Source organism: Trachinotus anak, unplaced genomic scaffold (genome assembly GCF_046630095.1).
Source record: "Trachinotus anak isolate AG129_WGS33_773 ecotype Australia unplaced genomic scaffold, CSIRO_AGI_Tana_v1 ptg000004l, whole genome shotgun sequence".
In the NCBI taxonomy this organism is placed as follows: domain Eukaryota; kingdom Metazoa; phylum Chordata; class Actinopteri; order Carangiformes; family Carangidae; genus Trachinotus; species Trachinotus anak.
The window spans coordinates 19,781,301-19,794,103 of NW_027273855.1; the positions used below are offsets into that span (position 1 = coordinate 19,781,301).

At 40.7% G+C, this 12,803-nt stretch overlaps 1 protein-coding gene and 1 long non-coding RNA gene across 3 annotated transcripts in view; one reads left to right on the top strand and one right to left on the bottom strand.

Annotated features, from left to right (window-relative positions):
• LOC139620821 (cadherin-4-like) overlaps window positions 1–11,063 on the bottom strand; it is a 399,662-nt gene extending 388,599 nt beyond the window's left edge. Inside the window, exon 1 of the mRNA XM_071476746.1 lies at window positions 10,731–11,063. The gene's annotated coding sequence lies outside the window, so the exon portion shown is untranslated. The remainder of the gene's footprint in view (window positions 1–10,730) is intronic.
• A 44-nt stretch (window positions 11,064–11,107) lies between these two features.
• On the top strand, window positions 11,108–11,792 carry LOC139619943 (uncharacterized). 2 transcript variants are annotated; one of them, XR_011690702.1, is made up of 3 exons: window positions 11,108–11,296; window positions 11,395–11,458; window positions 11,535–11,792. It is a non-coding gene; the product is annotated as an uncharacterized lncRNA (long non-coding RNA). The 2 variants fall into 2 exon arrangements; XR_011690701.1 differs by having other exon boundaries at window positions 11,538–11,788.
• Window positions 11,793–12,803: the final 1,011 nt, after the last annotated feature.

Here is a 12,803-nt window from a genome sequence, read left to right on the forward strand (position 1 = left end):
CTGAGTGATCATTTCATAAGTTAATATAGCTGTAACCACAGCACAGTCTTAGTCTTAAACTTATGTGTTTGGTGATTTTGTCAGACGATGTCACAGTTATAAAATCAGGATTTTAGCAGCAGAGCAGCAGTTTAGAAATGGATTGGAAGAGAGCATGTATTCTTAATAGGCCGCATTTCAGTCACTGTTTCATACTTATTATGTTTTCTGACAACACAAACAGAAAAAAACTACATACACACTTTGGCTGTATTAAATACTGTTTATGTGAGCACAGAGAGAAGGAGAGAAGCAAACAGATAAGGGGCTGAAACCGGCTGAGAGTAGGCAGAATGAAAATATGGCGCAAGGATGCCAGTTGTTTACAGCAATTGCACAAAAGTTTTCAACTACGTCTTCAGTTTCACACACTGACCATAAACAGACCCGCCAAGTACTTTGGTTTGACCTTGAGCCTTTTTTTCCTGCAACCAACCAACTAATCAACTTTGCCGACTCTTCTCATCGACTAGTATTTAGTTGACTTTTAGGGGGCAGCCCCATCTGATAGCCAGTATTTGTCAAGAAATGTTTTTCAGACTTACCCTAAACTCCATTTAACAGGTTTTTTGCCAGTTCGCTTACATTATTATACAACTGAGAGGTGGAGTCATAAAACTCAAAAGAAAAAAAAATTACAAATGTTAATTTGTCCTCCATTTTTAGGAGAAATTAATCACAGCCTGGAGGGAATCCTAGCACTTGCCTCATGTGAATTTCTTTCCACAGCATCCACTCAGATCTATTTCTGTCTCTTTATTGACTTTGTAGCTATCCACATCACCTCTATGTGTTACTTTCTGGGCTGTTTTAATTTACAGCTATGCAATCACCTTCTTGCTAATGGCGCCAAAAACAACAGCAGGCTACACAATTAACCGGGAGATATGAACATTCCTCTGTCGTTCCCTTCAGTCTGTGGTTTCATCTATTCTGTTGCTGACAGGGCTTTATTTAGTAAACACACTCTTATGGATCTTCAGACTCATGTTGAGTGTGAGAAGTGAGATCGTCACTGACACAGTGTTCTTCCTTTCATGTCATGTAGTTTTGTTATGCATATTTATATCGTGGAAGGTTGTGAAAGATGTGCTTATATGAATACATAGCAGCAGAAACACAAGGGTCTTGTACGTTGTCAAAATGTGTGTGTACAGCAAGTGTGTTAAAGTTTCATGAGGAAGGCTAGGGTCTAAATCATACTGCTTGAATATTGGATCAGACAAGCAAGAGAAACAAGCACGATGGGAAAAACTGAACAATCGTAATGTGTCAAAACCAAGAAGCTCATCCTATAAACTTAATTACTTAGTTAGGGCTCTTATGGTGCACCGATAAACACAATATACCACTTAGAGACTATTTCAGCGGCTCAGTGCATCCTCAGAGTCAGACTACAGAAGAAACAGTCATTTGAACATGATGCCTTGCTCTGTCATGCAAGGTGGTGCCAGAAGAATTCAAAATCTGTTTGTATACTGTCAGATTCAGAAACCTCAACCTGAGCACCAGTCAAGCACAGACTTTTGAAAATGGGAATGAACAGAGTTCAACAAAGGGGGAAAGCAATGCAAAATAATACAAACTGCAATAAAACAAGCATAAATAACCTGTGCCTTTTAGCTTTCCAAATTTAATTTGTAAACGCATTTGCATATTTTGGTGACTGGCAATACTCCTGCTCCAGTTAGATGAGGAGTTGAATATTCTATTCCAGGGTTCATTATGTTTTTTGAGCTGAGTGGGCACATTTAAACTGTGGCAGGTTACATATATAGCAGATTATATAGCAGTTTTGTTATGTAGCTAAATGCCACCAGCTCCACCTCCTCTTTGCTCTTTGCCTTGTCTCCTGTGCTCCTACTCGTATATGAACAGAGCTCGGAGGGTTCACTGAAGATCACATCTGAAACAGAAGCCACTGGTGCATACGCTATCGGGCCGCTCCATGTGTGTGGAGATGTGGCATTTGAAAAAAGATGAGCTTGCGTGTTAAAAAAAAAGACGAGGTGGAGGGTGGGGGAGGGGGCATTCGAGCGGCAAAGGTACGCCAGCGTACCGTGCGCCAACAAAGTGCCTTGTGCCCGCCTGCTGCCTGGTGTGGGGAGGGAGATGCGACCTGTCAGAGAGTGAGGGGGCTGGCTGAATGACTTCACATCACCCTTTCAGCTCCAGCAACTTCCCATTTATATTGTAATGCAAATCCATGGCCTGTCCCAGATGGTGCTTTTCCAGCATCGTGGGTGCATAGAAATATGATTATTTATCCCAAGCACTTCTCAAGTCTTTAATGCACCCTCCTCCGTCTGCTTCCATCCCCTCCTTCTACTGGCAGCGGTTTAAAGTCTGTGCATTCTGATGTGTCTCTCCATAATGGTTAAGGAGAAAAAGAATAGACAATAAATTTAGGAAGAATTTGACATGGGAGTACCTAAGAGATTACAGAAAAGTAAGAGAGAAACAAACCTAAGTGTATAAATCAAGAGGGATAGAAAAAAAAGCTCAGGTAGATCATTTTCTTGGCTGAGCATTAGGCTAAGAGGCATAAGCAGTAATTCTTATGACTCAAAAGTGCTTTTAATCACCTCTGCTAGGCAAAACAGTCCACCAGCCCATTCCAGAGCTGAATATGATCTTCCTAAAAGCATACTCAGAATTTAAATTCACCCGTCTCTGCCTGTGTGGGACACAGAAACAGCTTTTTTGTTTGTTGCATACATCAAACAACTCAGAACATGTTTAGAATTTTGTGCCATGTCAACACATGATGCATCCACATTATGTGCCTTTGAGATTTTGCTGTATTAAAATGTATTAAAAAGTTGGAAAAAGGATTACTGTCGACATTAAAAATGTTTTATTCTGGAGCCATTTTAAAGATATGACTAAGAATAGATAATGGGATTTGAAGGCAAATGATATTACACCGAGGTGAGAGTTGTGGAAATGCTGCCTATAAATATATAAATATATTTTTTATCTAAAATCATTTACAAGCCCATTTCAGACTGCTTTTATTGTGACAGCACTTTGTATTCAAAGTTGATGGGATCATCTGAGCAGGGTTACGTACAATGGCATAAACAGCATAGCTGGAGGTTTCTGATTGTGAAACAGGCCCATCCTGAGGGACTGTATGAGCGGTAATCAGCTGTGTACTATAAGTCACTCCGCTATACTGTCAGCATTTCTATACTTTCATCATGACACCTTCACCAGATCCGTCGCCTGCCTCAGAAGCATTTAGGTAGCACTTGACACTTTCCACATAGAGTAATTAAATCACAATCTGGTGTCAGATCAACTTCGAACCCTTGTCACATCGTTATGTTATAAGCTCTGACAAGCATCTGTATCTCTAACTTCAGTTGCCCTGACACAAAGCTTCAGTGAGGCACGGAAGAGAAGGACTGAATTATGAGGATTACTTGTAGGTGGTTTGCAGTGGTTAGGTGTCTGCAGGTGGTGCAGCACTGTGAAAGGCAAAAAGGTCATTTTGGAGAGCCAGACTTTTAAAATGCATTTGAACTGAAATGGAAAATAAACTTTTATGTTGCAGGATCATTTCACCCAAATCACAAAAACCACATTTTCTCTCTCTTGTTTAGCCATGCATATAGTTTTGCTTATTTCTTCTAAGTAAAGGCGAATCACAAAGCTATTATCTGTACGGGTTTATGTCAAAATATATCTGCATTAAGATTTATTCCAGAAGTGGACAGAGCATGCACCAGAAGTTGCTAGAAATCCTCTAAATTTTCTGTGACAAACTGTTTTCAACTGCATGAATTGGTATAGCTGCCAACAAATATATAAACATACAAAATACAACAAACACTTATGCAAAATAATATTTTTACCATGAACCTAAATGAATGTAATAAGAAAGCTGAATTCGTAACTAAGCCTTACCTTCAATATAATAAAACATATAGTAAACTGAGTCTGTTTAAAAACTGGAACTGTTAATGGTCCTGGTGGAAATGGCTAATGGGAGGTCTTGGCAGTGGGAAAATATGAGTCCTAATTACATTTGACCATATTGCAAGATCTTTCTTTAAAAACTGGAGGTTGTATAAATAATGGGAAGAGAATGTAAATGTTGTGTAAAGCTCATTGGGAAGAGAAAAAACACCTGCAATGTGAGGCAGAGAAAAAACAAAATTAGGTTGTAGTTAATGCTATAGACAAATAGATGAGATGAGTGGTCACTAACTTCTGGTGAAACGCTGTAGAGGATGAACCTTGCTAAAAAGCTGAACATTAAACCTAATCACCCCTGTGTTGATAGCCTATCACGTTTGTTTAGATTTTGTCAAATCTCCTGCGTGGAAAGTCATGCTGCTTTGGCTACTAGCATTTCCTGTTCACACTGCACCGAGCACACTGTCTGTTCATATCCACAATATTCATAGTTGTTTACATCCCCAGCCTTACCAATGTTTGCTGCTGAAACTTCAGCTCTGACCCCAATATGATGGAGGTGAACAGAATTTTGGTTTGACTGCTCAAAACATAAAGGGGGGAAAACTTCAATTTGAAAACTCAAAAACAAATGCTGTTTTCTAAAACAATGTCCTGGTAACTCAGGTTAATCCAAAAACCTTGCTGTCAACAGTTTTCCTCCTGACTATTTCTTGAGAAGAAACTATCCCTGATGGAAACTGTTCACAGTCACATGTAAGTACACTTATCATATACATATATATATATATTTATTAAGGTATACATTTAGGGGATTAGAGTCTTTTTAGCTGGTTCAACTGTTTCCATGCATGAGTCAATCATTAACACCGAGTGACGTACAGTACAGCCAACATGTTGACACCACAGAGATGTTAACAGCTTCTGTATATCTGCATGCAGCTGGCTTATTTCCATAATATATAAGCCTTCATTTTTCTCAGACTTTCCAAATAGAGCAAATTAAAGGCAATCTAACTTTGACCAAATGTAAATGGCTTAATGGAGCTATCCCCTGTAATTGCTCCACTCAGTCAAGCATTCATTAAGTGCTAGGGAGGCTGACTACTCTGTACTTTTTACACAAAGCACAACAGATTTTCTCCTTGAACAACTTTCACTTCAGATTCTCGCATTATTTTATGGCTTTTTCTGTGAGCCATACAACATATATATACACACACACACACACATACATACATGCTCTTTGAAGGAAACATGACAGCATGTATGATACTAAATTTCACCACAAATCTGTCACTATTTTAATCTCCTCTCGATGTGCAGCTGAGCTCGGACAGCGAGTAGTAGGTATTCATGGTTTCACTGACCTTTGGTGGACCTACATTCATAGATCAATCCAAATGGATGCACTACAATATGTCCTGGTGTTCCAATAGAGAGAAGAAAATAAAGGAAAACCGACGGTCACGATAACCTTAACTTGTCAGAATGTGTGGTGAACCATTTCATCACTTCTAAAAGGCGCAATCAAATCCATTTCAGTCCCTTTTCACATACCTGACTGTAATACAAATTGCAAAATGAAACACTCCAGACTATTTCAGCTGAAATCACAAGTTCCCCTGCACATGAGGCCTTTTCTTTCTACATCCTCAAACAATCGCTTATTTTCCGCAAGTCGCAAGACAAAAACAAACATCTTCATTCAATGATACAGTCATCAGGAGATTATTGTGTTCGTCATATCTGGCCTGTCGTCATTCCACTCTCCCCAAACAGTTTACCTGCCCGCACAAAGAGCAGTGGTTGGCCATAAGCCTGGATCGTCCCCATAGTTTCATGTTGTTCACCATCTGTGCTCAAGCAAAAACTCACTATGGCCATTATCGTGAAGGGCCAATGAAAGAGATGAGCCTGGGAGGTGACTGGGAGGTTAATGCAGCGGCTACTCTGCACTGCACATTCAGAAACAAAGACAGAGGAATGAAGTTTGTGTGAAAAGGACAAAGGGAGTGGAGTGTGTTTGGGAGGTAGCAACTGACAGTGAATTTTGTGGACTGAGACAATGACTGTTGCCCGCAGATTTTATCAGTTGTAGCTGGCTAGTTTAAATTCATGACACTCCATGAATTGGTTGAATACTCCATTTCCGCTGGCTTTTAAAGTTTCAAGCTGATTCGTTTTAAAATGAGAAGCCTGTGAAAGGATGGGCAGACAGCATTGTGTTAACTCTTTAATTGGCCTTTCTGCATGGCCAGAGGCTTTGATTTTTATGCTTATACCCTACAGATCAATGGACTGGCTACGATGTTGGCGCTCAAACTGAACACAAGCATGGAATTTTTGATTTTTTCCATTGACAATTCCAATAAAGTTTATTCAAACAAAATGACCACATCATAAACAATGTTGGCAAGAAGAGAGAAGTGCAATGTCACTTTGTGCAGTTCAACTGAATGGAAAGTAAGAAGAAAAAAATATATAAATATGGAGCTGCAGATGGCTGGATGATGCAGACAATATGGTCTGTTTGTTCCGTTTGTTCTGCAGGAAGATCAGTTTTATAAACAGCACAAGCTGAGTCATGAGTTTAGCCACAACATATAAAAGATTTCTCTACTAATATTTTAAAAAAATGCTCACTACAGTTTATAATGGATTTTTTTTGACAGCTGTCATGTGGGAAATTGCACCGTGTGCCTGCTCAAACTAGCCTGCCCACAGACAGCAGACCAATATTGCTGGTATGCCAGAAATTCAACCAATCATCTGAGAACCAAATCGATGATCATTCAGGCAATTAATCAGACCCATTTCAGACTGGACATCAAACCGCAACTGATCTGACAAAAATTTGGCCTGATTCTAAAATTAGTCAGGGATGACGCATTCCGCGCTAAAACTGGGCAAAGTCAATACACCGTCTGTCCCGCTTTAAATATGCGCATGATAGCTTTGTGCATGGTATCATGCTAAAAGACTGAGGCCAAAGCATCCTCACCAGCTGATGTAATGGAAATTGTTCTAACATAAACTTGGGTGGTTTAAAAGCTTATTATAGAACAACATACTTGTACAGCAACACAGTTGTTCAATATTTCAAACAGCGTGTTTCACTTTTTCAAGAGATAAGGATGAGAAATAACTAAGGTGTTTGGCAAACATAACACTATCTAACTCAGGTTTGGCTCAAATTGCCAGAGTGTAAACTTCCCCAAACCAAACAAAGAGCAGGATAGAGCTGCTATACTATACTGCAGTGAATGTTCCAGTCCTGAACAGGTATTTTTCTACCGTAACCCGTAACTCCATAATGCAGTTAGTTACTGACGTGCCTCATGCCTTTGGAAATAACGCTGGGTACTGTAGGTAATAAGCTACTTAGCCATGCATGCGAAAATTTGCAGCTTACATTGGAGCACACAAGCACACTGTTTAATTCCTCCCTCACACTTTAACTGTTGTGTTTTTGCTTTTCGAAAGAAGATTAAAAAAAGAGACCCAAACTCCTCCAAACTCCTTAGATCATTTTTACAACAGCTCCATGCAGACCACTTCAACATGCTGAAAGCTGGACAGACTTACCATGGCTAGTTATGGTTACTTAGATATGATTGGACAATCACTGTTTGGGGTTTTAGTTAATCAAACCTTTGACTGGCCAGAATATTCAAGAGAAATTCAATTACCACCATTAATCACCATTACATGAGGGAATGGTTAGAGATACTGGATGAGAGCAATGAGAGAGGGCTGAGCCTTGAAGTTGGAGACAAATAAAAGCAACTTAAAAAAAAAAAAAAAAAAAAATCAAGGTAACACGACTCCCAAACACAACAAAACAAACCTTCACCCAGAATCACCATACACCTGTAACTTTTGACCGCAGCTGTCTCTTTATTTTGGGGACTGCTGATCACCCAGACCCTAAGCAAAGTGAATCATGGTGTGTTCACTCAACAACAGGAAGTGCAGCATCACCATCTATGGGCCGGAGAGGCAACAACACGCTCCAAACCTGTAACAACAGCTGCCTTTTCCACAGTGCCTGCTCACCCTGTAGACACACATTGTGCCCACAAACACTGCTTTCAGAATCAATTACTCACACACCACAGGTCACGGAACAGTTCATTACTGTTCAGTTACCAGTGACTGTTCAATAGCAAGCCCATTACAGGGAAAAAGCTTCAACCTCACTGCCAAGACAACAGGAGGACAAGTATGACATTTTAATGATACTATTAAAGATGAGATGAGTGCAAACAAATAAATTAAGGCAGAGTATGATGAGCTGCATGAGACAAAATGGAGAAAAAAGTGGGAACAAGCAAGCTGACATCAGTGTAACCAACGATAAAGCTGGCTTCTAATTGTATCGATCGACTGTGCCCCATTACCCTGACTTGCCATTTATCTCCCTGAGATCCATAATATCATTATGATCTCTGTTAATGCATTTTACCAGCACAATATTTTAAAACTACAGAATAAATGGAGAGGCGGCATGTTTTTCTCCGTTGACTCATACAGGTAGTTCAGCTCTGCATTCGCTTCGATTGCGATTCACTTGAGAGCGGTTGAAGTCTCTGATGTAGCTAATTAGGTCACACTTGACACACCTTTTCACGTCTTCCTCCCTTGCAATTTCTTTGCCAGAAGTACACACTTATGGTAAACAGAAAGTTTACTCTTTCACATCTTCCACATTCGGATTTATTGTTTGTTTTCTCCGCTTTCCAAAGATTTCTGTCCCCAGATTCCACAGTCTGCCTCCCAAGTGGAAGACCACAGCACTTGCTTCAGGTTTCATCAGATGAAATTTGACTAGGTGGCAAGAACATGAAAGAAAGGACTGAAATGACTAAAACACTTCCGAACTGAGCAATCATCAGGCCCTCGTAGTTGATTACGATAACATCCCTGCAAATGCTCTACAACATTTCATGCACGTTTTTACAGAAAGACAGAACAGTCCTTTTTATCCAACCTCAAAAAAGAAATATCTCCCTTGTTTTTCTAAGATTTGTAGGTGATGTTTTCTGTTTTGCCGGTCAGCACGTAGGCTTAATCAATTTACTTTTTTTAACAGGAGATCACAAATATTCTCCCAAGGTGTTTAACAGAAAAACATACTGTAATGCATACTTTGTAAAATATTCTCTGATCATAAAACAGTTAAATAGAAAGGTTTAGAGGGGAAAATCACTGTTTGGTGGAGTGCAGTGGAGTAAAAAGCACAATATTTCTCCCTGAAATATTGTGAAGTATAGATATAAAGTAGCAGAAAATTTAAATACTCAAGTAAAGTACTGCAGGACAAGCTCTCCCAGCTGAGCGTGCCTGACTCCACCTGCAGGTGGATCACCGACTTCCTGTCTGACAGGAGGCAGCACGTGAAGCTAGGAAAGCATGTGTCTGACTCCCAGACCATCAGCACTGGATCCCCGCAAGGCTGCGTTCTTTCTCCTCTGCTCTTCTCCCTGTACACCAACACCTGCACCTCCAGCCATCAGTCTGTCAAGCTCCTGAAGTTTGCAGACGACACCACTCTCATTGGACCCATCTCTGATGTCGATGAGTCTGCCTACAGGTGGGAGACTGACCGTCTGGTGACCTGGTGCAGTCAGAACAACCTAGAGCTAAACGCTCTGAAGACAGTGGAAATGATAGTGGACTTCAGGAAGAGCCCAGCCCCACCCACCCCCATCTCCCTGTGCGACTCCCCCGTGGCCACCGTGGAGCATTTCCCCTTCTTGGGAACCACCATCACACAGGATCTCAAGTGGGAGCTGAACATCAGCTCCCTCATCAAAAAAGCTCAGCAGAGGATGTACTTCTTCAACCTGCCAAGGACAATGATGGTGAACTTCTACACCTCCATCATCGAGTCCATCCTCATCTCCTCCATCACCATCTGGTACGCTGCTGCCACGGAGAGGGACAATAACAGACTGCAGCGTATCATCCACTCTGCTGAGAAGGTGATTGGCTGCAATCTACCATCCCTCCAGGACCTGTACGCCTCAAGGACCCTGAGGCGTGCAGGGAAGATTGTAGCTGACTCCTCCCACCAGCACAAATTCCTTGTCTGTGGAAACATACTTGGTAATAAAACTGATTCTGATTCTGATTCTGATTACAGTGCTTGAGTAAATGTACTGAAATTACTTTCCCCCCGATTACATACATATGACAACATGTTTTGAATATGAAAAGACACACAGGTGATGTTCACGCCTCATATAAATCACATTTCAAAAGGAGCCATGTAGCACTAACCTGGTGACTGAGATGATAAATCATCTATTTGAAGCTGGTTTTGTACTTTTACATCATATGGACGGAGACACAAAGGTTTCACTTCCATTTCAAAGGGATCCATTCAATCTATTGTCAAATTTGACTTAATCAGTTCTAATAATAGTAAGTGACACCTTGGGCTGCACTTAATAATGACTGCAATCAGTTCTCACTGTGACTGCTAATCTAATGCACAGCAGTATTCAATATACACCACAATCATACAATCTACATAGACACGCACATGTTCTCAAACCAAGCTGAACAAGCTGAAACTATGCAAACTTTGTTATTCCTCTCACTAAGACAAATGCATTTGCAAAACTGCCAACCGTACTCAGCAATCAGTCAACAATAAAGGAAAGACAGAAATTAGGCCATACATCTCACAGCAGCAAATTCGAGCATTGCCAACAACAATCTTAATCAACTCTATAGATCATTCATGCAGCAAGACTCACCAGTCACTTGAGAGCAAAATCCATCCTTCTTTTCCTCTCTGATGAAACATCGATCACCTCCTCCTGCAGTCTGAAAACCATCGGTACATCAGCAACAACTACACTGACGAGATCATCCAAGAAGCCGTGTTCAAGTGATGAAGCGGGTCAGCATCATATTCTGACATTTTCCCCAAATTTAACGAATCGGTGCCTTCGCTTCCAGAGGGCAAGTCCTGCTGTCCCCGAAACACCAGGGTCCATGAGATGTTTCCATGTGGCCCAAGTCTTCCTCAGGTCCTGATGGTGCACACCTGTCTTCCTCATCCTCTGCTCATCCAGCTGCAAGCCAACTCTACCCCCCCCCACCCCCCACCCAAAGTCTGTAACCAAGCTAATCATTAGATGTCAATCACAGCTTTGGTGTTTGTTGAATACCACAGTGAAGGTGTTCAGGCTGTCAAAACCAGTAGCATCCCCTGGACCAGTGTCTGTGTTGAACTCCAAACATGGCCACCGAAGTACCTCATTTTTTTCCAGCACTTGCCTGTTATCCTGCTGAAGGGCAGCGGTCACAGTCAGCCTCGGTGAGGTTTTTGTCTGTCTCTTTTTTGTCTGTCTCTTTGAGATATTTCTCTTTTTTTTTCATCTTGTAAACTTAGTCTGGAAAAATGTATTTCCAAAGCAAGTCGTCCTCAGTGTCAGTTTCGTCGTTAGCCGCCATGCTGGTCGGTTCACAACAGTGGGAGGTTAGTTCAGTTTCTCTAAGTCTGTTTCTCTTCTTATTGTTTTGTCTTTAATTTAAACTAAAACCCGGTTTACCAGCAGAGTTACCTCAACACTAGGCACGACCACAGCGGTAGCCGTGGAGGCCGACGGATGGCAGGACAGAGCTGGTGCGGCTCACGCCTCCCCGCCGTGTGGAACTACGGCACCAGACTCCGTTCAGAAATCTGCAGATTCTGCTGCTTCACTCACTTTAAATCAAATTTAATCAGACACAGTGCTTTTCTGATGTGATTTATTAATGACTTTGTAATAATAAAGAAAAGGGTAAATAAAAAAAAAATTTAAATTTAAAAAACTATGCTTATTGCTCCCCCCTTCTGACTTTTTAAATAAATAATTTAAATAATTTATTAGATCTTACCTATGATGGTAGATGCTGCAGAGAAGGCCCTGACAGACCTCCTCTGCGCAAAACTAAAGGGTCCCTTTAGCTAAATCACAAAAATGAAATAAACAAATGAATAAAAATATGCTGTATTTTTCTCACTTACTCCTGGCAGTATCTGTCCTACCAGGTAGTTTAGAGAGATCCTCTGCAGAGACTTTTGTCACCACTCCAATATGTGGAGGTGGGTGAAATTTGGTTTGTGGTGCTCAAAGTATCACAAAATAACATTTGCAAAACTCAACAGCAGTGTTTCTTTCCAGAAGCAATGTATCCGGTCCTTTGGATTATCTGAAAACATCTCTGTTGACATGTTTGGTCCTACTCTATATTTTCAGCAGGAGACAGCCCCAGTGAAAGATTAAGTTGAAGCATGGCTGGATACCCATAGGAGAAGCTGGAGAAATGCAGTTTTGTTTTTTGTTGGTTTTTTTTATGATTTAAGTGAACTGGTCCTTTCACACTAATGGGAAATATGATGTGCCACTGGGCATGAGGAGAAAGCTTGAAAGTGAAATGTCTTGCTGTATGAAAGGTTAAGAAACACATAAATGAGCCAAACTGCTGCAGTAAATACTCACTAAAGCACCAAATGCGTACTAATCCACACTAAAAGCATGATCTTCAACAGACACATGATTTACTTCTGTATGAGTAAGGTTCGCTTAAAACAGTGCACAGCTATTTTAGGAAATTATTTAACCTTTTTTTTAAAAAAAGAAACAATTTATTGCCTGTTTTTAAAGACTCATCTGCAGTGGAAATGACAGGGCTTGGAGCCAAGAGACAAACAGTGCAGGGAAGTCAGAACAGAAGCCAAAAAGGGATTTGTCGTCCCTAAATCAACACTTACTAATCATAAGTGCTTCAGTGTTTCTTTTATCTCTTTTGCTGTGCAGTGACCAATATTTAGAATGTGG